Genomic DNA, 24,520 nt, shown 5'->3' with positions numbered 1-24,520 from the left:
GGCCGATACAGTGATCTGTCATCGGCTGTGTCTGGTGGACACGGCGGTTGACATATCGCGCCAGAGCTGGCCAGTAGTGATTATGTAATGTCCTCCCAGAACAACAGTGCTCCCGCTCAGCCGTCATTTTACAATATGCTGAGCGGGAAAGTGTTAAACTTTGTCCTCAAGGCATTCTCTCACAGTTACATACATATACATACATACACACACATTTACATACATATACATACTCACATACACACACCTACATAAACACGCGCAATCACATGTACTCATACACAGTGACATACATACACACACTTACATACTTACACACAGAGTAACTTACTCTTCCTTCTGGTGGCATGGCTGGCTGTCCTTCTAGCTTCTTCGCTTTCTATCTCACTGCTGCTGCTGCTGCTGCTGCTGCTGCTGAATCCATGGGGAAGCAGTGCTGAGGAGGATCAGCATGTTTAAAGCTGCCCTCCTCATGTGTGCAAAGAGAGCTGGGTCTATCTGGAAAGCAAAAGCAACATGTTGGCAGCCCCAGCACTGCATAAGAAGTTGTAGTCTATTAATACAGGGCGCACTAGAGGATCCTCTACCCTCTGGCAGACCAGACCAGACCAAGCATGCCCAGAAGCACTGGGTAATTTGCACCAACTTTTGACAGAGAAGTGATAGAGAGGTAATTATGAGCATGTGTGTGTGTGTGTGTGTGTGTGCAGGGGGGGGGGGGCTTTAGACACAGCCACTTTGAGTGTCTCTTTTACTATAGATATTTGTCTAACTATTTGTCTTTTAATTTTCTTTTGGTAGAAAGGATTACAGAATATACCTTAATCTTGGCTTTAAAGACCATCACCATCCATTTAGCTAAGATACAGCACACCTACATTAATATCCTAGCTCAGTTTCCAAGGGCTCTCTGATTAAAAGCTGTTTATTGAAATCTTACAAAATATCTAAGGTTCACAGGTACAAGACATTTACAAGACCAAGAATTTTCCCTAGCAAGCTTAATCATCACAACTGCTGACTTATCATTTTAAACTGCAGCTCTTTCGCATCAAAAATAAGATCAGGCAGTCAGATAAGCACTAGAGTAATTACCAGTACATACACCAAATGGATATAAATAGTGAAAAACATATGCCCAACACTGAAATAAATCATGAGAAAATAGAGTTGTTAACACTTTGGCCTTTCACAGAATTGGATTGAGCATTTTGTTTTCACAAGCTCTATGCTGGTATTTCTTCGGTGTTCACTGCCACAGGTAAAAATTGTATATTACCAGCTGTGAAGAAGACTTGATGTGTCTGCCAAATTTTGCCTTCTCTAATTTCCTCCAGCACTGTTCTTTATATATCGGTTGGTTATTACTTTTTCAAGATCTGTCAAGTGGGCTTTTAAAGAGCTCTTAAGAAACCCCTAACAGATGTACAGCAATAAACGAGTAAAACTGTCAAAATTATTGGCATCCAATTAACTCATCTGTGGCCAAACAGGGAAATGTTAAGATTCTGTAGTTTATAGGGCTTTATAAAAAAAAAGAAAAAAAAAAGAAAAGAAAGAGAAAATGACAGGAGAAAAAGTTGAAAGTAAGGTTTTTTAACTAAGATTTCAAGATATTCAACTCAATTAGTTAGTTAATTAAAGGAAAACTATGCTTTTGTTAAAATTATTATAATATATGTAATTTCAACAAAAGCCAGTTTGTAATTAAAAAGCACACATTGTGGTTGATTTGTTAAAAATGGAGAGTGCAAGTTCTGGTGCAGCTGTGCATAGAAACCAATCAGCTTTCATTTTTTGTTTTGTTTTTTGCTTTGATACATATTTCCCTTTTTTGCAGCTGATGCTGCTAATTTGTTGATAGTTGTTCTGGTCTGACAATCCCCACTGATTTCCTATCGGCCCATGCATATTGTAAACAGATCTTTAAAACTTTGGTTATTAGTACTTTATTATGGTTTTTTTTCCCTCTTTTTCTTTCCCACCAGACCATATCGCTAAAACATATTTTGCCTTTCTTTGGAGTGCACCCTAGCAGGTCCTATTGGACTTCCCAGTGGGTATGACATATTGTACTATTCTTAGCTTCCCTGGCAACAGGATGGATATCACTGACTGTCTTTTTTTTTTTTTTTTAGCTGATGTATAAAAGTTCAATTTGCTAACAACATGTGAGTGCTATCTATTTTCCAAACAAAAGGAATGATATGTATAACATGATAAAATTTGATGCTTAGAATTCTTTTGCTTCATTTGTAGAAGTGGTCTGTTCTACTAATGTACACACCCCTGAAGAAAGAATGAACTTCTGAAATGCGTTGGGTGTTTTACGTTCATGCTGTTACATGATGTTTTCATTGTGGTATTTTTGGAATATGTAGAACTGTATACATTTGTATGATTTGCACTATGTTGGCATTACTTTGCACCAGCCACAATCTGTTTTTAATAATTTTTGTCAATAAAATTTATACTTGAGATTTTTAAATATTCTCTGGTTAAACTATATTTTTCTACGGATTGATACCATGTAGGCCTCCAAAGTCCCGCTAGGGGGTTATCTGCTTTTCTTGTTCCAATCTTAATTGAACAAGGTGAAATTAGTAGCTGATTGGCTACCATACACAGTTGCACCAGATTTTGCACTCCAGTTTTAGTAAATCAACTCCATTGCATACTTTGAGAAGTATTGCGTGAGGCAGCTCATTCAAAATGAATGAGCTGTAACACATCTCAATGCCCAAAATGTAAAATGATCGTATCCGATACTTACCGTAATTTTCCTTTCCTGGTGCCAATCCATGGCAGCATACATCAGAGTTAATGCCAACACAACAGCCTATTCCCTGTACATCGCTAGCATCAAACTGGGTGCGTTTAGTATGCTGCCATGGATTGGCACCAGGAAAGGAAAATTATGGTAAGTATTTGATATTATTTCCCATTTCCTGGCACCAATATGGCAGGATGCATGTGGTAGATCAATAGCTAGCTATCAGGGTGCAAATTCTTATAAGAAAGTGATTAAACTACTGCTTTCCCGCCAAAGACAGATGTAGTGAGGACTACTGAGACCATCAGTAGTGCTGAAAGAACAAGCTATAAAACAACCAGATTGGCTGTCCTGCCTATCGTGTTGGTTGACACCTCTACGTAAGGTGCCAACAATGTTCAGATGCTGCTGATCAAACGTGCAGCAATTACTTCCCGTGGCTTCAACCCAGAAATATAGTGGGCCCTTTAGAATTAACTTTAGTAAATGCAAGGGGGTTGTGCGCTGGAGCCTTCTATCATTGTTAGTTTCTAAGGAACTAGGTATAGCTGTTATGGCTAGCTAAACAGCTGTTTTTAAGTGTGCTATCTTTGATCTGAATGTATTGAAAGAGTACTTAACCTAAAGTAGGTCAAAGCAATCCCATCATGGGATAGGCAAACGCCCACAGGCCCTTGATATAATGATACAGCAAAGCTGTCAACTGCTGGTAGCTCAAAGAGCCTGCTCAAGGGATCTTATACTAGAAGCTGGCTTCAGATTAGGCCAAATGTCCACCTGGTAGAAAAACAATTGAGCACCATCTGGGATATCCTCCCCAACCGCTCCAACATCCAAATCTGCAGGACAAAGACCCAGAATGCACACTCCAAAAGTTTGCCTTAAAAACCCGGACACTAGCGCAGACAATAAAAAAAACACTAAAGACAGGACCCAACAACTCCTGTTGCAAGTGCACCAATATGGCTACAATCATCTTAAGCACCCGAGACAAAAGGCAGTAGCCCTGCCGATCTGAGAAGCAGTCGTCTGCAGCCAAAAGCTCATGAGGCACTTAGATTTAGTAGAGTGCATCCTGTCAACAATGGATGGAACCTAAACCTTAGACCATGGGGTCGGATTATGATCTGCTGAATCAACTTGAAATAATGGAGCTAGAAATTAGAGCATCAGTGCAGGATCCATCTTCAAAAACAAGAGTAAAGTAAAGCCTGAGAGATAGACTCTCTATCCCGACCACACCCAACTAAGAGACGGAAACTTACTTTAGATGAACTGGTGGCAGACCAAAGAACTGGGTAATCATGTTCTGTTTGAGGAGATAAATAGAAACTACCCAAGGAAGATGGAAAACTTAATTCAAAACAACCTTGTCTTATACAAAACCCATGAAGGGTTCCATGACAGAAAATATCACCAGTCCGAACATTCGCCTCACCCCATCTGAAGGCTACGAGTGAACTACTTCAGATCCAACAAAGTAACATGGGCAGCAAATGCCTACCTAAGCCCAGCTGTAGGAAAGGACTTGTGCAATGAAGAAACTCCTGTTGAGAAAGTGCAGAGGCTTTTACCAAGATAAGCATACATCACAACTCAAGCAATAGATTTACCAAGAAGTAGACCTCCCAGCTTAGCATCAAGGGATTCTTTTACTCCAGGATGCCCTGTCTCTCAGAACTTGAGCTTCAATCATCAAGCTCTCAAAGGCAGCTTAATGCTGGCTGGCAAAAAACATCCTTGGGAACAGAGGACCCTGATGCCATAGATCCTTCAGAGCAACTGCCTGTCATTTCTTTAGTTTGGTGTATCACTGCCTGTGTCAGATTGGAATAATAAGGAACACTGGAATGCCTTCCATCCTGAACATGCAAGATAACAAAAGAAGGAATATGTCAGGAAGTACTGATCCCATTAAGTCACCTGAGCATCCACTGAATCTACCAAAGGGCCACTGCGCCTGAGATAAAAAGGCCTAGCTTTTAGTTTGACCTCAGGACCAGGTAGTCAACCTCTACCTGCAACATACTTCTAGGAATAGCTCCAGGGGTAGGAATCACTCTCACAGGTTTAGACGCTGATGCTGATGCAGTCTGCCTGCCACTGTATACAGTATATCTGGAATGCTCATGCCTGACAAGGTTAAAACCTGATTGATACCAATCTATATTTTTGCTACAGCTAAATTCAGGATAAACCTGATAATTGATGTATGCTGCCTCTCTGGCATTGTCTGCTTGAATCCAGATTGTATAACCTTCCACTAAGGTGGTCTAATGCTATAGGGACAATCAAGCTGCCCAGAACTTCTGGATGTTACTTTATGAAATGAGACCCTAAAGACAATCAAGTTCCTTGTAATCAAAAGTGTCCAGGTCTCCTTCCCAGACCAACCGACTAGTATCTGCTGTGGGGATTTCTTAAATAACAAGAAGGAAGGGAGAACTTCCCCGCTCCAGAGCTACATCCCTGTGCCTCAGCGATCAGCAAATCACCTGTCCAAAGACTGAATCAGCCTTTCCTCTGACGAATAAAGTCCTGTAAAGGCCTGAGTTAAAACTAGGTCAAAGCAATTTGCCTCAGATGAGGCTACCCCTAGTTTTAGGACTTCATACAAAAATGGAAACTCAGATAGCTTCACGTCTGGAGAGCTTGAATCTGAGACAAGCACTCTGTCCTGAGCTGTGTGTGGGACGATTCAGATTTTCCTAAGGTAAGCCAGTTCCATGGACAATCTCTGAAGGTTCTGGACCCATCCAAATTACTGAAATATCTAGAGGATCATGTCAGGGTGCTCGATTGAGTCCATGCCTTGTGTTCCCTCACCAGGAGGTCATATAAAGATCCCACCATGAGAATGTTTCAGGAAAACAACAAGGCTAGTACTGGGTCCAGCAACATAGTACTGAGGGCTGATGGGAGGATAAGGGGCAGGACCACAGATTGATAGTGCATGGGCCCTATAGCAAGCCACAGATTTTGTTGGAGATGGGAACATCAGTTATCTTTGATGCCCACAAAAGCCAGAAAGTCTCCCAGGTGAAGAGAGGCAATGCAAATTGTGTATATTTCTATGAAAACCTTTCATTTGAAACAATCTCCTTAGAGCTTCAAGCAGAATGGGTAATACCCACCCTGCACTTTGGAAAGAAGAACTGTTTTGCCACCAGAACTGGGGCAAAACACCTTGCCCCAGAAACCTCCAGAGGATATGTGGAGGCTACGAGTGGAGAAAAGATGCTTCCTAACAATTAGAGGCAGAAAAAGACATTGCAAACTATACTCTAGGCACTTTCTGCTGGGAATGACAGGTGTTCAACATCAGCAGAATTTCTGATGCTGTTGTCCTGAGCTGTCTCAAAGAGACACTGACCCCAGAAAGCCATGCAGGCTACTTTCACCGACTGAGTAAATGCTGTAGCAAGTTTATTACCTTGAACCCTCTGGCTTCTCTGGTTCTTCTCCACTCATGGTAAACTTATCTGCCTTAAAGATAAAATGGCCTAACAGGGGTAAAGCCTCAGGTTGCCAGCTTCTTTCTTCCCTTCCTGGCCAGCAAAAGCTGGCTTACTCTCTGCAGTGGGAGGCTCTATGCAGTTGGCAGGAATAGTATTATTATGTAGCTTGATTTATTTGCAATATCTTGGCTATGGTAACTTCAACGAGGGCTCACAGCAATCCTTTGCAGCTATGATTAGTGGACTTCTATCTACCCCTTTAAGGCAGTCTTTACACACTCTTTATCTTGTAAAGGCACCTTCACCCAGGGCTCACAGCAATTTCCTGCGACTATGAATAGTATCTTCTGTCTATGTCATTCTATGCATTAAGATAACAAACCTTCTGTGTGCAGCAGCACCCCTCAGCCCCACTAATACTTACCTAAGCTCCCTCTCATTCCAGTGATGTTGCACGGGAGACTCGGCTATCTGGGACTCTCACTCCTCAGATGAGGCAGGGCCAAACCGCAACCCTGTGTCAGAATGGACACACAGAGCAGCGGCTTGGCTTGGGTGCTCCCATAGCAAGCTGCTTGCTGTGGGGGCACTGGGCAGGAGGGAGGGGCCAGTAGAGCCGGTGAGGGATCCAAGAAGAGAAGGATCTGGGCTGCTCTATGCAAAACTACTGCACAGAGCAAATAAGTATAACATGTTTGTTATCTTTAATCAAAACAAACCAAGAATTTAATATCACTTTAAGGCAGCTTCACCTAGGATTCACGGCAATTCTTTGTGGCTACGAATAGTGGGCAGGGGAGCTTCTGTCTACACCTTTTAAGGCAGTCTTGATACATTCATCATCTTGTAAGGGCAGCTTCACCCAGGGTTCCCATCAGTTCTTTGCAACTAAGCATAGGGCAAAAAAGCTTCTGTCTACCTCTCAGTCCTAAAAAAAAACAATAACAGCATATTACCTGCAAAAGGATGTGCATTTATTTATTTATTTTTTAAAGGTGAACTTATCCTTTAAGCCAGGGGACTGTTTTAACAATGTACAAGGTGATAAATGGGTGAATATTTTGCTAATATCAGATTGAATTTACATTGATAGATATGATGAATAGTACAGTAAATCACTTTTTCCCATTGAAGAAAATATGTAGGAGAATCTTGTTTGGTGAAATTTTCACAAGGGTGAATTTTGTTTAAAGCAGTTTCGACAGGCGAATATTGAATGAAATGGGTTTGAAAAAATACTATGATAGATAAAGTGATGTGAAAAATTGAATTTTGCCCCAAAAAAAGGGCGAACCTTTGCCAAAAATTTTGTGAACCTCTGTTGAAAACAAAAATAAATACAATCATTAGAATAATATCTCATCTATAATATCTGATGTTTTGAAAATTTGCATGTAACTGGTAGACCATGGTAGATAGCAGCGCCATAATGGAAGGGCAGGAATCACAGTGCAAATTCTGATACCTATTGGACATTACAACTGGTTAGAAAGAAAAAAATTAAAAGAGGCCATGGAATCCATGCAATATACATTTAATCACTCTTACTTAAACGCATTTAGAAAACTCATTCCCTTGAATCCAATTTGTTTTGCACAGAAGCACACAATGTTGTGTGATGTACCTCTGCATGCACTTTTATAGAGCAGCTCGTTAATATTCAGTTCTTGATTATATTAATCAATCAATTAATCAAAGATGCCAAAATGCAAAAACATTTTGGTTGATTAGCTTGGTAAATTCAACCAAGCTGACCAACCATTAAGCAGCATATGATATAATTTCCTATGCAAACAAAACCCTGTCAGGTTGAATCCTAATGAGCTGGACCTTATCCAGCACTGTTAAGAAACAGATTAGAGTATGACCCCCGTTGCTATAAGTAAAAGGTTTTGGATCCCTCTCTTCCTGTTTGCATTAGGTCAGTGTACATGGCTGTTTCTCTGTGCTTTTGTTGCAGGTATTTTTGATCAGTTTGTTGGAGATCTACTGAAATTATAATGCTGATTATTCATTATACAATTATATTTAATTTACAACCAGTTTGATCATTCTCACTGGCATGAGTTTCTAAGTAGACAAATGATGGATATGTTAGGATTGTATATTTGTCATTTTATGTTGTAACATATAATTTGAATTATTTTTATCAGTGATTGTTTTAAAGTGTATGTAAACACTAACAAGATACTCTCCATTTTGGCATGCAAATATACAATTGTAAATATTTTGTTATATCTGTTTATTGTACCTGTTAGTTCTGCCAGAAATACATTTCACTGCTAAATTCCTGTGCACCCTGGGCTACAAAACACCTCCCTCCATGTTAGGGGGGTGAGGAGGAGGTGTCCTGTATTCTGAATCAGTGGAGAGGAGCATAGGGTGATAACTGTGCTCCTACATTGATACAGTATAGTGAGTGAGTGTTGTCACTCTAGAGCAGGAACTGGCAGGATCAAGTACTAGTAAGCTGCAATATAATTATTGCTTTTGGGTATAGGTACACTTTAAGGTGTATATAAGCAAGCATAGTATGTAAAAAAAAAAAAATCCTGATCAACTCATCAGAGTGGTGCAGTGTTACTATGGTAACATTGTATTGCTCTGATCACAGTATGTAAAAAACAATGTAAAAAAAAGGAAAACAAATAAAAGAAAGAAATATTTAAAAACATTGAAAAACGTACTTACAAATTACATACTGTCACCAGTCAGTGTCTCTGGTCACCGCCACACCAGTTATATAATGACACTGTACTGCACTGGTGACAGTAAAAAAAAGTGAACAAAAAACTATTTTTTTTCTTCATTTTCCAAAAAATTGTGACAAAAACTTACAACTTCGAAAAATGCACCATGCCTCTTACTAAATACCTTGGGCAGTCTACTTTTCAAAAGGTCATTTTGGGGGGTATTTGTACTGTCCTGGCATTTTCGGGCCTCAAGAAATGAGATAAGCCATCAGTACATCAGGGTTGATCGATTTTCAGATATACAGTATATACCATAGTTTGTGGACTCTATAACTTTCTTACAGACTAAATAATATACGCTGATTTGGATTATTTTCACCAAACAAATGTAGCAGAATTTAATTTGGCCTAAATTTATAACAGAAACAAAGAAATATTTGGGTTTTTTCAAACTTTTTGGCAACAAAAAAAACCCAGTGGTGATTAAATACCACCAAAAGAAAGCTCTATTTATGTGACAAAATAATAGAATTTTGATACGGGTACAGTGTTGCATGACAGCACATTTGTCATTCCAATTGCGACCGGTACGGGGGGTGGAAGTGCCCGTATTGAAGTAGCTAAACAATATTTGTTTGGTTCTTATGGCTAACAATCCTTTTTTACTTGTACATTTATATGCACCGGTTTTTCATAAAGTGGCTTTTTTCATAGAAAATAAGTATTCTTTGTCTTCTTCGTCACTAATAGTTTTAAATGTGGATTCTCTGGCAGTCAGTTCAGTTCAAGTTTGGTGACTACATTGCAGTAAAGAAATGTAAATGCTTAGATTTTCAATATTGAACTTTTTTCCACTTTACAAACACAACCAGAGGCATGTACCATGAGCAGATGTGTTGTGGAAATACCCACTGTGAAAGTATAGAGCATGAAAGTTTGTCGCAATTTAGGTGGAACTCCATTTTTTTTAAATGGCAAATGAAAATCATAGTAATGGGCTGCATACTGTTACATTAACATCTTTTGGGAACATAAACTTGTCAAATGAAGTTACATAGTTACATAGATCCCTAATATGAGGATTTAAAGTATATGAAAATCATAACAATGAATCTCTCTTATTTGCTACCTTTTGGTCTGTCAGATATACCAATGAAAGCTATATCTGCTTCAGTAAGTGCAAAAATATACTTGCTGAACACGTCAGAAATGCTGAGCTGCCATGTGTCCTGTGCACACTTCTTGAGTTTATGCAAGGAGTCAAATTAGCCTTCCCGTTTTTTATCTCACACTATGGAATAATAGTGTGTCAGTAGAAAGGAGGAGAGTGGGGGCATTGTGTCTCTTAGCAAAAGACACCTGGGCAGGGCAGACACCACACAGTCAACAAAAATGTTGTGTGTTGTCAGCCTACAACAGCCCACCTGTGCATTTCTGACACATCAAAAATTATTTTTCTGTACTTCAATTTTTCTGTACTTAAACCTGTTGCTGCCCAGATAACGCATGTGTGCATTAGCAAAGAAAGTGGGCTTTAACGTCCACATGTCACACATATGCATGCATGGGTGGCAGAGGTTTCTCTGCTGAAAGTGCACTTACTGAATGCTTCCAGCACATTGAACAAATTGTCGAGGACAGTTCTCGGTCTCTAGTAATGAGCAGATGGGACCAGCTCCCCATTCAGGTGTCTAGTGTGACAGTCAATCTAAGTCGGTCACATGATTGGACAGACCTTCTTGCCCCCCCAGGCATAATAGCCCAGTTAAAGGGATACAAAGGCTGTGCTACTTTTTTATTTTGGCATGACACACACTTTAACATATTTTGTAAGAGCCTTTGGATAGGTAAATAATGAAACATTTAAAGCATACATAAGATGGGATTCAAAGGGTTTCTGGACAGGTACAATACTGAGCTGTATTTACCATAAGGTAACCTTGAGCCATTATTAAGGATGTTTGTCTGTCCTCTTCTGGACGATCATTAGTAAAGGTTAGTACACTACTGAGAAAAGTCCTCAATCCTCAAATAACAAAGCTATTTATGTTAGTTCTCTCTAGCTATCTGGTATCTTTTGTGACTGTTTGGTTGGGGGCAGACAGTACTTACATCTTATAGGATATATACTGTGCAATGTGTGCTGACTTTACCTTCTTGGCAGCTGTCTCTAAGGAAAATATCACTTTGCACTATACAATTTATCTTTACCATTCATAAACGTGTTGCTTACCTAATCTTAAATAATGTGGTGTATAATAACACAGTGTGAGCAAGCTTACAGTGACATGGCTACTGAACTGTAGCTCAGCACAGTGGCAAATATCACATACTGGTTGGAATATAATGATATTTCCAAACACTTCCTGTTGATGTATCTATGCCTGCTGAGTCAATTATGGCTCTGACCACTAAGCACTACTGCTCTCCTGATAAATGTTCAGTGAAAATACAGAAAAACTAACTAACCCAAATTTTCAGCCAAAGTATAGATTTTTGATTATTTGACAATGTATCTTTATAGAGAAATTCTCAAACTGTCCTATACCAAAGAGATCTAGAACATATGGCATTAGATGTCTGTCATGGTATTATATGTATAGTAATAGTATAAACATACCACGTTCTTTGCCGCGGAAGGCTTTATAAATACAAAACAATGTGCTGTCTTTGGAAGTCATGTGCCAGGAGAGAAAAATACTTTTTCTCTATAGATATTTTAAAGAAGAGAATGACGTAACAGGAATAGGAGGAATAGAATGTGCTCTAGTTTATTTATTTCAAACCTGTCATATACCTTTGCTATGTATAAACAATAAAATTACTTCTAACCGAAGAGATTATTGGCCTTAATTGTGTGCCTACTATTGTTTACCATCATCCAAATTAGATGATATTTAACCACACTGCGCCCGTGCTATAGCCGAAAGACAGCTGCAGCACTGCGCTTAATTGCCGGGAGGGTGTCCCTGGACATCTTCCTGTTTACTTGTTCCCCACGCGCCGCCGTGGGTGCACATCGGGGAAAATCTGTGTTGGCCGTAAACCTTGGACACAGCCAATCACAGATTGTGCTAAATGGCCAATCACAGCGACCATTTAGCACTCGATCAGCGTGTCCAATGAGAGATGATCTCATATGTAAACATATGAGATCATCTCTCATTGCCGGCTCTCCCTTCTCATCTGGATCCAGATGACGTCTTGAATGACGAAATGTGTAGGGCGGAGTTATGAAGGTCTTTGCTTCAATTCCGGTCAGGGCCGCGAATAGGATTTTCTATGGCGCCTGTTTGTTTTTATTACATGCTTGTGTATTCTTACTAAATGTGAGTATAGCTACTGTTTTTTAATTTAAATAAATACTTTTACAAAACAGAAGTATGCTATGGGCACCCCTTTCTCCTTTACATGGTAAACGGGCAGAACGCCAAACACAACGCCAATAAACAAAGCACAGATTGAGTACTGTAAAGATTGCTACACAATGGCATATACTGTGGCTGCTCAGTACCCCTGGGGGGGTTGAGGCTATTTGGTGAGTGCATTTATGATAAGAGCATGGATAAGATCACAACACTATTGTCACTTAAGTAAGAAGATACCAAGGGACTATTTCTCAGCAAGCACTGGACACTTTTTTTTTTTTTTTTTTTTGAGCACTTTTTTGAGCACAAGTCACTGTGTTTGTTATCATTGCACTTGATGTGATAATTATTGTTTTTATTTTTAATTTTTGCAATTTGTTGTTGAAAGATGGATACATTGTTCCTGGTATGTTGTTAGAAAACATCACCAGCATTTGTTATATAGGTTTACAGGGTGTCAAACCCCTATAAATTAAACATCTGTGGTACTACTAGCAGGGGTGATAACACTTAAAGGTTGTTTTTCAACATATTAATTTTGAAGGTAACTGGTTTTATGGTTGCATCCGGCACTAGCACGGATTTATTAAATTTAAATTTTTTTAAATTGTATTTTTTTTTATTTTTCCTTACACATGTTTATGTACAGATTTCATCAGCACATAATTTAGGGTACACATAACTTCTAGTGTTGTATCCTGCAGAGGGTGTAACACACTTGCCGATTGGAGGCAACTATATCTTTTAGTGTTACACTCTGCAGAGGGTCTAACACATCATTACTAGTCACTTTAAACTAGAACAGCGCCACACTTACATCACTGCACACCAACAATGTCTAGAAGATTATCTTCAGCCGAGGAGGCATACAATATTTTTCCGGCCGATGAGAGCAATGGGGAGCTCTCCGCTTTGGATTCCTCCTCAAATTCAGATTCTGAGTCTGATGTTAACTATGAGCCTATCTTAAGAAGTGAACACTGACAGCCTCAGAGGAGGATGATAGTCCACCCGCCAGACGAAGGCGTTCTGGTGAGGAGGCAGTGCCATCCACCAGCACCGCAGTGCCATCCACCAGTACCGCAGTACCTCGGCAAGAAAGGCCACGTACCAGGGGTGTCACCTCAGTCCCAAAGGGTTAGGTCCCATGCCAGCCTTCCCTATTCCCTGCAGAACCCCTTGTGGCTTCCTCCTAATTCAGGAGAAGCTAACATTTCCCCTTTCACTGCCCAGCCAGGAGTCCAGGTGGACACAGAAAATTTTTCCCTGACAGATTTGTTCCATGTAATTTTTACTAAGGACATGCTAGCATCAATTGTGGCCCAGTGCAACCTGTATGCACAACAATTCATAGCAAGTAACTCAACGTTCTATAATGCCCGTCCCTACGAGTGGAGAGCCCTAACAGTAGAGGAGTTTAAACATTTTTTGGGCCTCACATTCTGCATGGGACTAACCAAAAAAAATGAATTACGTTCATATTGGTCAACCCACCCCATCCACCACATGCCCATCTTTTCCTCAGTAATGCCCAGAACCAGATATCTCATGTTTATGAGATTCCTACACTATAATGATAATACCCAGTGCCCTCCCCGAAATGACCCAAATTATGATAAGCTTTATAAAATTCGGCCACTACTAAATTATTTTTCTGAAAACTTCCCCCCAGTTGTTTACCCCAGACCAACACATATGCGTGGATGAGTCCCTTATCAAATTTACTGGCAGGCTGGGCTTCAAACAAATTATTCCCACCAAAAGGGCCCACTATGGGGTGAAGCTGTATAAATTGGGCAACTGAGCCACAGGGTATACATAGGCCTTCATGGTATATGAAGGGAAGGACACCCAGCTGCATCCCCCTAATTGTCCAGACTACATGGGATCAAGCGGGAAAGTTGTTTGGTCACTCATAAACCCACTCCTGGAGAAAGGCTACCATTTGTACGTAGATAACTTTTATACAAGTTTGCCCCTGTTCCGCAACCTTCACAGAAAGAACACTCCAGCATGTGGCACCGTAAGGACCAACCGGAAGGTCTTTCCTCAAAGCCTCGTCAACAAGTAGTTAAGAAGAGGGGGAGATGTTTGCGGAATGAGGAAATTCTGGCTGTGAAGTGAAGGGGCAGAAGGGATGTCTACATGCTTTCTTCGATCCACAATAATACATTCGTGGAGATCACCAGGAGGAATGGCCCAATCCAAAAGCCAACGTGTATCCACGAATACAATATGTTCATGGGGGTGTCGACTTCAAAGACCAAATGCTCAAACCCTACCTTGCCACAAGACGAACATACCAGGGGTATAAAAAAGTATCAATTTATTTGTTTAATTTGACCATATACAACAGCTATATTATCTATCGCAACTCCACTGAAAGCCCAAAACCCTTCCTTGGCTACCAGGAGGAAATCACCACAGCCCTTATATTCCCGAACGACCCACCAAAAAACATTCGATCCGATGTGATTAGCAGACTCTCCAAACGCCACTTTCCTGATAAAAACCCTCCCAGACCAACAGGCCAAAAATGTCAGAAAAAATGCCGGGTGTGCACCAGAGGAGGATTTAGAAGAGACACCACTTATTATTGTCCCCATGTCCTTCCCAACCAGGCCTCTGCACAGTTGACTGTTTCTGCCATTACCATACTTCACTAAATTATTAGTGAAGTATGGTAAACATAACTCTCACTTCCTGCCATTTACCTTCACAACCCTTATGCCTCTGCTTGCTCTGTAACTGACCCTTGCTTGTTATTCGAACACGCTTCTGGATACCGATTCTGTACATACCTCTGCCTGATCTGGAACTGATCCTGGCTTGTTATTCGAACATGCTTCTGCATACCGATTCTGTACATACCTCTGCCTGATCTGGAACTGACCCTGGCTTGTTATTTGATCACTCTTCTGTCTACCGATTCTGTACATACCTCTGCCTGATCTGGAGCTGACCCTGGACTGTTTGACCATGCTTTTTGCCTGCCTCTTGGACTGATCTTGTACCCTGCCACTGGACTAGTGGGATTAATAAAACAGGGGTCTCACATATGTGAGGGGCTCCAGAATTGTTTATATGGATGAAGAAAACTTTTTTTTGTTTTCTCATTCCTAGATTAGGGTCTGGAGACTCGGAGGTTTCAAAGAGATTTGGGTGGGAGAAGCCTCTACCCCTGTCCCCATTCTGTCCTGAATGAGGCCCTATTTTGCCTGCTGCCTGTAGGACCTATGCCATCATGCCTCTGCCTGTCGCATGAACTGACCACACCACATGGACCATGTTCCTACCTACTACCAGGACCAATATTTTGGCACTGCTGACAATCTCTGCCTGCACTGACCCTGGACTGTATATGGACAGTATCCCTGCCTGCTGCCTGTACTGACTATGGACAGTATTCCTGTCGGTTGCCTGGACAATTGTGTTCACTTTTACTGACCAAGACCCTGCCTGCTGCCTGGACCAGTGCTATCCTCCTGTGGACAATTGCGCTACTAAAACCAGAGGTAATCTTTTGTTTACCCTTTGCTCAGCAGAATGTATTTTGGGGTGTAATTCTTGGTATGTACATGCTATGTGTCCCTAGAACACCTGACGGTGTTCCTTGCATGTTGGGCCTCTGTATGTGGCCAGGCTGTGTAAAATTCTCCCTCATGCGGTATCGCCATACCCAGGAGGAGTAGCAGAATGTATTTTGGGGTCTAATTTTTAATTAAATGCGTTTCATTTTTTCCACATTTTCCAAAAACTTCTGGAAAAAACTGAACCATTCAAAAGACTCATTATGCCTCATAGATTATACGTTGGGGTGTTAACTTTTCAAAATGGGGTCACTTTGTGGGAATTTCCATTGTCCTGGTGCTCCAGGGCCTTCAAAACTGTAATAGGTAGTCAACAGGTTAGATGTGTAATTTATGCTCCCAGAACACCTGATGGTGCTCCCTGCATGTTGGGCCTCTCTATGTAGCTAGGCTATGAAAAAGTCCCACACATGTGGTATCACCATACTTAGGGGGAGTAGCAGAATGTATTTTGGGGTGTCATTTGTGGTATACACATGCCATGTGAGAGAAAAAACCTACTACAATGACAATTTTGTGGAAAAAAAATCTTCATTTTGCAAAGAATTGTGGGAAAAAATTACAACATCAAAAATCTCACCATTTTACTAAATACCTTGGAATGTCTACTTTCAAAAAAAGGGGTCACTTGGGGGGTATTTGTACTTTCCTGGCTTGTTCGGGTCGCAAGAAATTAGAATATTTTATCACAGAAACTAAGAAAAATTTGTTTTTTTTCAAAATTTTCAGTCTTTTTTCATTTATAGCGCAAAAAATAAAAAACCCAGAGGTGATCAAATACCACCAAAAGAAAGCTCTATTTGTATGAAAAAAAAGGACAAAATATTCAGTTGGGTACAGTATTACATGACTGAGTAATTGTCATTCAAAGTGTGAGAGCACCGAAAGCTGAAAATTGGTCTGGGAAGGAGGGGGGGGGTTAAGTGCCCAGTAGGCAAGTGGTTAAAGTGAACCTAAAAGCGTGAAGATCTGCTATGTTGTAGGAAACATCTAGAAAGGCCAATATTGTGCGTACAATCTAGTACCCTGAAAATTGTGCCCTTTGGCTGTAATTCTTTCTGAAAAATAGCCATACACCTCCTGATATGTGGTGTTCCTCAGCACTCCTGCAGTGTGAGGTCTACGGCACTGCTGTCTCTGACTGCTAGTTCAGGACTAGGGATGAGCTTCGAGTTCGAGTCGAACTCATGTTCGACTCGAACATCGGCTGTTCGCAAGTTCGACGAACAGCGAACAATTTGGGGTGTTCGCGGCAAATTCGAATGCCGCGGAACACCCTTTAAAAGTCTATGGGAGAAATCAAAAGTGCTAATTTTAAAGGCTTATATGCAAGTTATTGTCGTAAAAAGTGTTTGGGGACCTGGGTCCTGCCCCAGGGGACATGGATCAATGCAAAAAAAGTTTTAAAAACTGACGTTTTTTCAGGAGCAGTGATTTTAATAATGCTTAATGTCAAACAATAAAAGTGTAATATCCCTTTATATTTCGTAGCTGGAGGTTGTCTATAGTATGCCTGTAAAGGGGCGTATGTTTCCCATGTTTAGAACAGTCTGACAGCAAAATGACATTTCAAAGGAAAAAAAGTCATTTAAAACTACTCGCGGCTATTGCATTGCCGGTCCGACAATACACATAAAAGTTCATTGATAAAAACGGCATGGGAATTCCCCACAGGGGAAACCCAAACCAAAATTTAAAAAAAAAATGACGTGGGGGTATGGATATTAAGGGGAACCCCGGCCAACATTAAAAAAAAAATGATGTGGGGGTCCCCCTTCAGGTCTGGTATGGATTTTATGGGGAACCCCGCGCCAAAATTTAAAAAAAAAACAGCGTGGGGTCCCCCCAAAAATTCATACCAGACCCTTATCCGAGCACGCAACCTGGCACGCCACAGGAAAAGAGGGGGGGACGAGAGCGGCCCCCCTCCTGAACTGTACCAGGCCACATGCCCTCAACATTGGGAGGGTGCTTTGGGGTAGGACAAGGGCCTCATCTCCACAACCCTGGCCGGTGGTTGTGGGGGTCTGCGGGCGGGGGGCTTATCGGAATCTGGAAGCCCCCTTTAACAAGGGGACCCCCAGATCCCAGCCCCCCCTGTGTGAAATGGTAAGGCGGTGCAAAGTACCCCTACCATTTCACTAAAAAACTGTCAAAAATGTTAAAAATGACAAGAGACAGTTTTTGACAATTCCTTTATTTAAATGCTTCTTCTTTCTTCTTTTTCTATCTTTCTTCTTCTTCTTCTTCTTCTTCTTCTTCTTCTGGTTCTTCTGGATCTTCTGGTTCTTCCTCCGGTGTTCTCGTCCAGCATCTCTTCCGCGGCGTCTTCTATCTTCTTCTCCTCGGGCTGCTCCGCACCCATGGCATGGGGGGAAGCTCCCGCTCTTCTCTTCATCTTCTTCTCTTCTTCATCTTTTTCTCTTCTTCTCTTCTTCTCTTCTTCATCTTCTATCTTCCGTCATCTTCTTCTTCTTCTTATGGTTCTTCTGGCTCTTCTGGTTCTTCCTCCGGTGTTCTCATCCAGCATCTCCTCCGCGGCGTCTTCTATCTCCTTCTCCTCGGGCCGCTCCACACCCATGGCATGGGGGGAGGCTCCCGCTCTTCTCTTCATATTCTTCTCTTCTATATCTTTTCTCTTCTTCTCTTCTTCATCTTCTTCTCCGGGCCGCTCCGCATCCATGCTGGCATGGAGGGAGGCTCCCGCTGTGTGACGCGTCTCCTCTTCTGACGGTTCTTAAATAACGGGGGGTGGGGCCACCCGGTGACCCCGCCCCCCTCTGACGCACGGGACATGACGGGACTTTCCTGTGGCATTCCCCGTGATGTCACAGGGAAGTCCCGTCAAGTCACCGTACGTCAGAGGGGGGTGGGGTCATCGGGTAGCCACGCCCCCCGTTATTTAAGAACCGTCAGAAGAGTAGACGCTTCACACAGCGGGAGCCTCCCTCCATGCTGGCATGGATGCGGAGCGGCCCGGAGAAGAAGATGAAGAAGAGAAGAAAAGAAGAAGATGAAGAAGAGAAGAAGATGAAGAGAAGAGCGGGAATCTCCCCCCATGCCATGGGTGTGGAGCGGCCCGAGGAGAAGGAGATAGAAGACGCCGCGGAGGAGATGCTGGATGAGAACACCGGAGGAAGAACCAGAAGAGCCAGAAGAACCATAAGAAGAAGAAGAAGATGATGGAAGATAGAAGAAAGAAGAGAAGCATTTAAATAAAGGAATTGTCAAAAACTGTCTCTTGTCATTTTTAACATTTTTGACAGTTTTTTACTGAAATGGTAGGGGTACTTTTGTACCCCCTTACCATTTCACACAGGGGGGGGCCGGGATCTGGGGGCCCCCTTGTTAAAGGGGGCTTCCAGATTCCGATAAGCCCCCTGCCCGCTGACCCCCACAACCACCGGCCAGGGTTGTGGGGATGAGGCCCTTGTCCTCATCAACATGGGGACAAGGTGTTTTGGGGGCTACCCCAAAGCACCCTCCCAATGTTGAGGGCATGTGGCCTGGTACGGTTCAGGAGGGGGGGCGCTCTCTCGTCCCCCCCTCTTTTCCTGCGGCCTGCCAGGTTGCGTGCTCGGATAAGTGTCTAGTATGGATTTTTGGGGGGACCCCACACTGTTTTTTTTTTAATTTTGGTGTGGGGTTCCCCTTAAAATCCATACCAGACACTTATCTGGTATGGAATTTAGGGGGACCCCACGTCATTTTTTTAATTTTATTTTGGCCGGGGTTCCCCTTAATATCCATACCAGACCTGAAGGGCCTGGTATGGAATTTAGGGGGACCCCCACGTCATTTTTTTAATTTTATTTTGGCCGGGGTTCCCCTTAATATCCATACCAGACCTGAAGGGCCTGGTATGGAATTTAGGGGGACCCCCACGTCATTTTTTTAATTTTATTTTGGCCGGGGTTCCCCTTAATATCCATACCAGACCTGAAGGGCCTGGTATGGAATTTAGGGGGACCCCCACGTCATTTTTTTTAATTTTGGTTCAGGGTTCCCCTGTGGGGAATTCCCATGCCGTTTTTATCAATGAACTTTTATGTGTATTGTCGGACCGGCAATGCAATAGCCGTGAGTAGTTTTAAATGACTTTTTTCCTTTGAAATGTCATTTTGCTGTCAGACTGTTCTAAACATGGGAAACATGCGCCCCTTTACAGGCATACTATAGACACCCCCCCAGCTACGAAATTTAAAGGGATATTATACTTTTATTGTTTGACTTTAAGCATTATTAAAATAACTGCTCCTGAAAAAACGGCCGTTTTTAAAACTTTTTTTTGCATTGATCCATGTCCCCTGGGGCAGGACCCAGGTCCCCAAACACTTTTTATGACAATAACTTGCATATAAGCCTTTAATTTAGCACTTTTGATAATTCATGTTTGTGTCCCATAGACTTTAACGGTGTTCGCGTGTTTGAACAAACTTTTTTGCTGTTCGCATGTTCTGGTGCGAACCGAACAGGGGGTGTTTGGCTCATCCCTATTCAGGACTGCTAGGAGATCAGGAATATGATTTAGGGGTGTCACTACTGTACTGGAGGAAGGGTTAGTTGCAGGAAGGCCACAGAATATACTGCTGACTATTCCTTTGCCTTCTGTCTGTGCCTTTGGGCACAGCTTCCAGAGTTAAATTCCTCTTAACAAGTGAAATTCTATGCAAGAGAACTAAGAAACACCTTAATGCTTGCATCACTGCCTTTATTATTTTTATTATTATTATTATTTTATTACGTATTGCTTGGTTATTAGTTTGTGATCTGTAATTTTCCTCATTCATTTGCAGAAGAGACAGAATTAAGGGCCAACCCTAAAAAAAAAAAAATAAAACAAAAAAAAAAAACGTATTTTCTTATTGTTATGTAGCTTTTGACAAGTTAATACTAACACTCTAATGACATGCTCTCAACCTGATTTTTCAAAGCCAAATGTATAACTAAGGAATCCAATTGCAATTTTTTTTTTTTTTTTACTTTTTCTACTTTTTTTTGTCATCATTGACTTGTGGAAGACACTACTACCCTAGACAAGTTTTTTTTCAACCAAATCTATGAAAGACAACAACATGCAGCAAGGAATTAAACTGACTGGTGCCCACCCAAAACTGATCTCAGACAATTATCTATTCAAATAATTTCAGGAATAAATTTCCAGCTTTACTAAAATGGCCCTGACACCTGTAGGGAGATTTTACAGTTTTTGAACAGTATTAAAGAAGCATCCACCCAAAATGTAAAAAATATATTTTTTGTTAATATGGCCTTTGTGGATTTTTAGCTTACCCACTTCAAGACCACCCCATAGCAGATTTACTGCTACAGGATGGCTCTCCGGTGGGCCACTTCTGCAGTGATTAATCACAGCAGAAGCTAATCTGCGAGTGCCAGGCACTGGGTATCCGCCCACACCTGCCGATCATCGATTCAACACACAGAACAGAGATCTGCCTATGTAAACTAGGGAGATCTCTGCTCTGACAGGGGGAAGGAATTATTTTTGTGTTCATGCAAAGCAGGGAATATAATCCATCACTTCCCCTAGTAAAAGCACCTAAAACAATACTCAAAAATACTTACTAGGCCTGCAGTTAACCCCTTGTTGTTTAACCCCTTCCCAGATAGTGTCATTAATACAGTGACAGCGCATATTTTAAGCACTGATTACTGTTTTAGTGTCACTGGTTCCTGCAAAGTGTCAAAAGTGTCAGTGTCCGAATGTCCACCACAATATTGCAGTCCCGCTATAAGTCGCTGATCACCACCATTACTAGTATAAAAAATAAATAAATAAAAATTCAATAAATATATACCATAGTGTGTAGATGCTATATCGTTCACGTAAGCCAATCCATATTGGGATTTTCTTTTACCAAAAACATGTAGAAGAATACATATTGGCCTAAATTTATGAAGAAATTTGATTTTAAAATTTATTTTATTGGATATGTTTTATGGCAGAAAGTAAAAAATATATTTTTTTTTTCAAAATTGGCGGTCTTTTTGTTGAGAGCACAAAAAATAAAAAATGCAGTCGTGATCAAATATCACCATAAGAAAGCTCTATTTGTGGGGAAAAAATTACATAAATTTTATTTGGGTAAAGTGTCTCATAACCGTGCAGTTGTCCAGTTAATGTAATGCAGTGCCATATCGCAAAAAATGGCCTGGTTATGAAGGTGGGTAAATGTGCCAGAGGTCAAGTGGTAATGTGATTTTATACCAGAAACTCTTGAAATGTGAAAAATGTAATGGATTTCTTTTTGAAAATATTTGAAAATTCTTACATTGTTCTATTATTCGATCACACATAGCTTGACAACTTTAGTATAAATTGGATTATTGAGAAAGCTTTTTGCAGTTACTACATATATTTAAAATGACCTTTATATGATCAAGAAAGTTTTAAAGCCGTCTCAGATTAGGCTGGCCATAGATATTAGAGGCATTTGAGAAATCCAGGCATACCCCAAACAGGCATGCTCTGAATGCCATAGCCTGTATGTTTATACCACAGTAAGTAGAAGGAGAAATGCTGCCAAACAATACTTGCATTTGCTCATCTTGTGGAAATGAATGGCAATCTAATGAAGATTTTTCAACAGGCTGTTGTTGTTTCCCCTAATATTAGTCAGGGGGTTGTCCTGTGGAATCTGAAGGTCCCCACAGACATAAGGATCTTCAGTGGTGATGACAACCCTTGTTTGTGGGTATATATAGTTAACTACACCCCCCTCTATTGAAGTAGTCCAAAAAAAGACCAAAATAGTCATGTGATCAGATTTTTAATATTAAACAAATAGAATAAGCCATAAAGATCTGACCATAAATTGCATTTTATATTTTAAATAATTTTAATATAGATATTTAGTATAATTTAAATTACAAACCAGAAAAAATACCTTGATTATTGGAGAAAGAAAGACATGTTCATTTATCTAAATCTTACTAACCCAAATTGAATGAATCAGTTAATGTCTATAATCCTTCAGCAGTACATGGCTGTATTATTCTAGTGATGGCTGTTTAAAGCTATGCTGCTCTAAGGGAAAATCAGCCTCTAGGCTAGATATCCAAAGACCTGAAAATAATTTCTTCATACTTATGTTAATTTAAGACTTTTATTAAAGCAGATGCAGATTTGTTTTGTATATTCCCTGTTATACATATAAAACAATACTTGTGAATTTTTATTTACAAAATATATTATATAAAAGCTGTCACTTTCATTATGAAAATGTACATAGGGAAGTGTGTGTGTGTATATGTACAGTATATGTACATGTTTTATTTATAGCTTAGATGTGAGTAATGTAAGCAAAAACTGGTTTATAACATTTCAAAATAAAAATTACAAGTTTAGATACATATTTTAAAAATTAAACATATAAACTTGCTATTCATTTCTTAAAGATGGGCCAGGTTAGTACAAAATCAAATTTAATATTGTTTTTTAATTATTATTATTATTTTTATGAGGAAAATAAAAATGCTTTGGCTTTTGAGATTTGCCATGGTGTTGCTGCATGATGAATGCCTTGTACCCAGACTGCAGTCATGTCTTCACTAAATGGCTATGTTTCCCAGGTAATAACTAATGTCTTTTTGTTCACAGCTACAGCAGAAAAAGGAGATAAACAAGACAGGGCCTTATATTATTATAGTGCAAATATAAGTCCCCTTTAACTATACCAATAATTTTAAACCCTCCCTTAGGGAGAGAAAGACAGATCAAAGAAGCTGTGAAAAGCTTTGAGGATGCTAGCCTATAATATTGCTGTCCTATACTTTAAGAAACATCAAATGCATGAATCCAGGGGACAGCAAGACCAATGGAAATAACCATATTGCAAATGCATATAAATTGAATGTTCTCTGTGCTTATGCCCCAAAAAAACATGCAGTGGGGGGGGGGGGGAGAAGATAATATAATATTTAAGAAGCAAATGTCAACATTTATTAGAGAGACAGAGCATGAATTAGATAGCGATCGATAGAGAGACAAATACATAGATAGATCAATAGATAAATAGATCAATAGATAGATCATTTAGTGAATATGAAATTCTCTAAATAATACTAACATATAGAAATAAAAAGACAGACACAAAAGGTACAAACACAGATTCAACATTTTCTTTTGTAACTGTGTCACTGGAATAATGCTGTTTATAACCACATTTAGCAGCTGCAAAAATGAGCTGATAATCCTTTTGCTCCTAACCAGGACATTAAAAAAGGGAAAATAGAATGAATGATTTAGTGTTTGGTGGTAAGATTAAAACATTGTCAAGAGCCATCAAATAAATGACCCTTACAATATTCTAGACAAAATTACTTAATTTGTGTTAGCAAGTAGTTGCTTATTTAGTTGTCAGCAGATGTCAGCAGATGTAACTTTTGTATAAAGGGTCATTTTATATGCAGAATCACAATACCCTTGATACAATGAATGCTGATGCCATTGTTGATTTAGAATCATCTACCATGTTTACATCATTTTCAGTTCCTTAAGAATATTAGGGCTAATAATGTATTTTGTTGCATTTCAGTTCTTTTATGTATAACATTTTTTTTTGTCAGAAAACATCACACTTATTAATAAGCAAAGTGAAAAATGTAGCTTTATACA

The 24,520-nt window shown here is 40.3% G+C and overlaps 1 long non-coding RNA gene across 1 annotated transcript in view; it reads left to right on the top strand.

The window, feature by feature from the left end:
- The first annotated feature begins 326 nt into the window (after positions 1 to 326).
- Positions 327 to 24,520, top strand: part of LOC141146029 (uncharacterized) — a 33,938-nt gene continuing 9,744 nt past the window's right edge. The window contains exon 1 of the long non-coding RNA XR_012244719.1: positions 327 to 670. This is a non-coding gene — a long non-coding RNA (uncharacterized lncRNA). The remainder of the gene's footprint in view (positions 671 to 24,520) is intronic.

Source organism: Aquarana catesbeiana, linkage group LG05 (assembly GCF_042186555.1).
Source record: "Aquarana catesbeiana isolate 2022-GZ linkage group LG05, ASM4218655v1, whole genome shotgun sequence".
NCBI classification, from domain to species: domain Eukaryota; kingdom Metazoa; phylum Chordata; class Amphibia; order Anura; family Ranidae; genus Aquarana; species Aquarana catesbeiana.
Note: the sequence above shows the minus strand (reverse complement) of the source record. Positions and strands in the feature narration are given on the sequence as shown.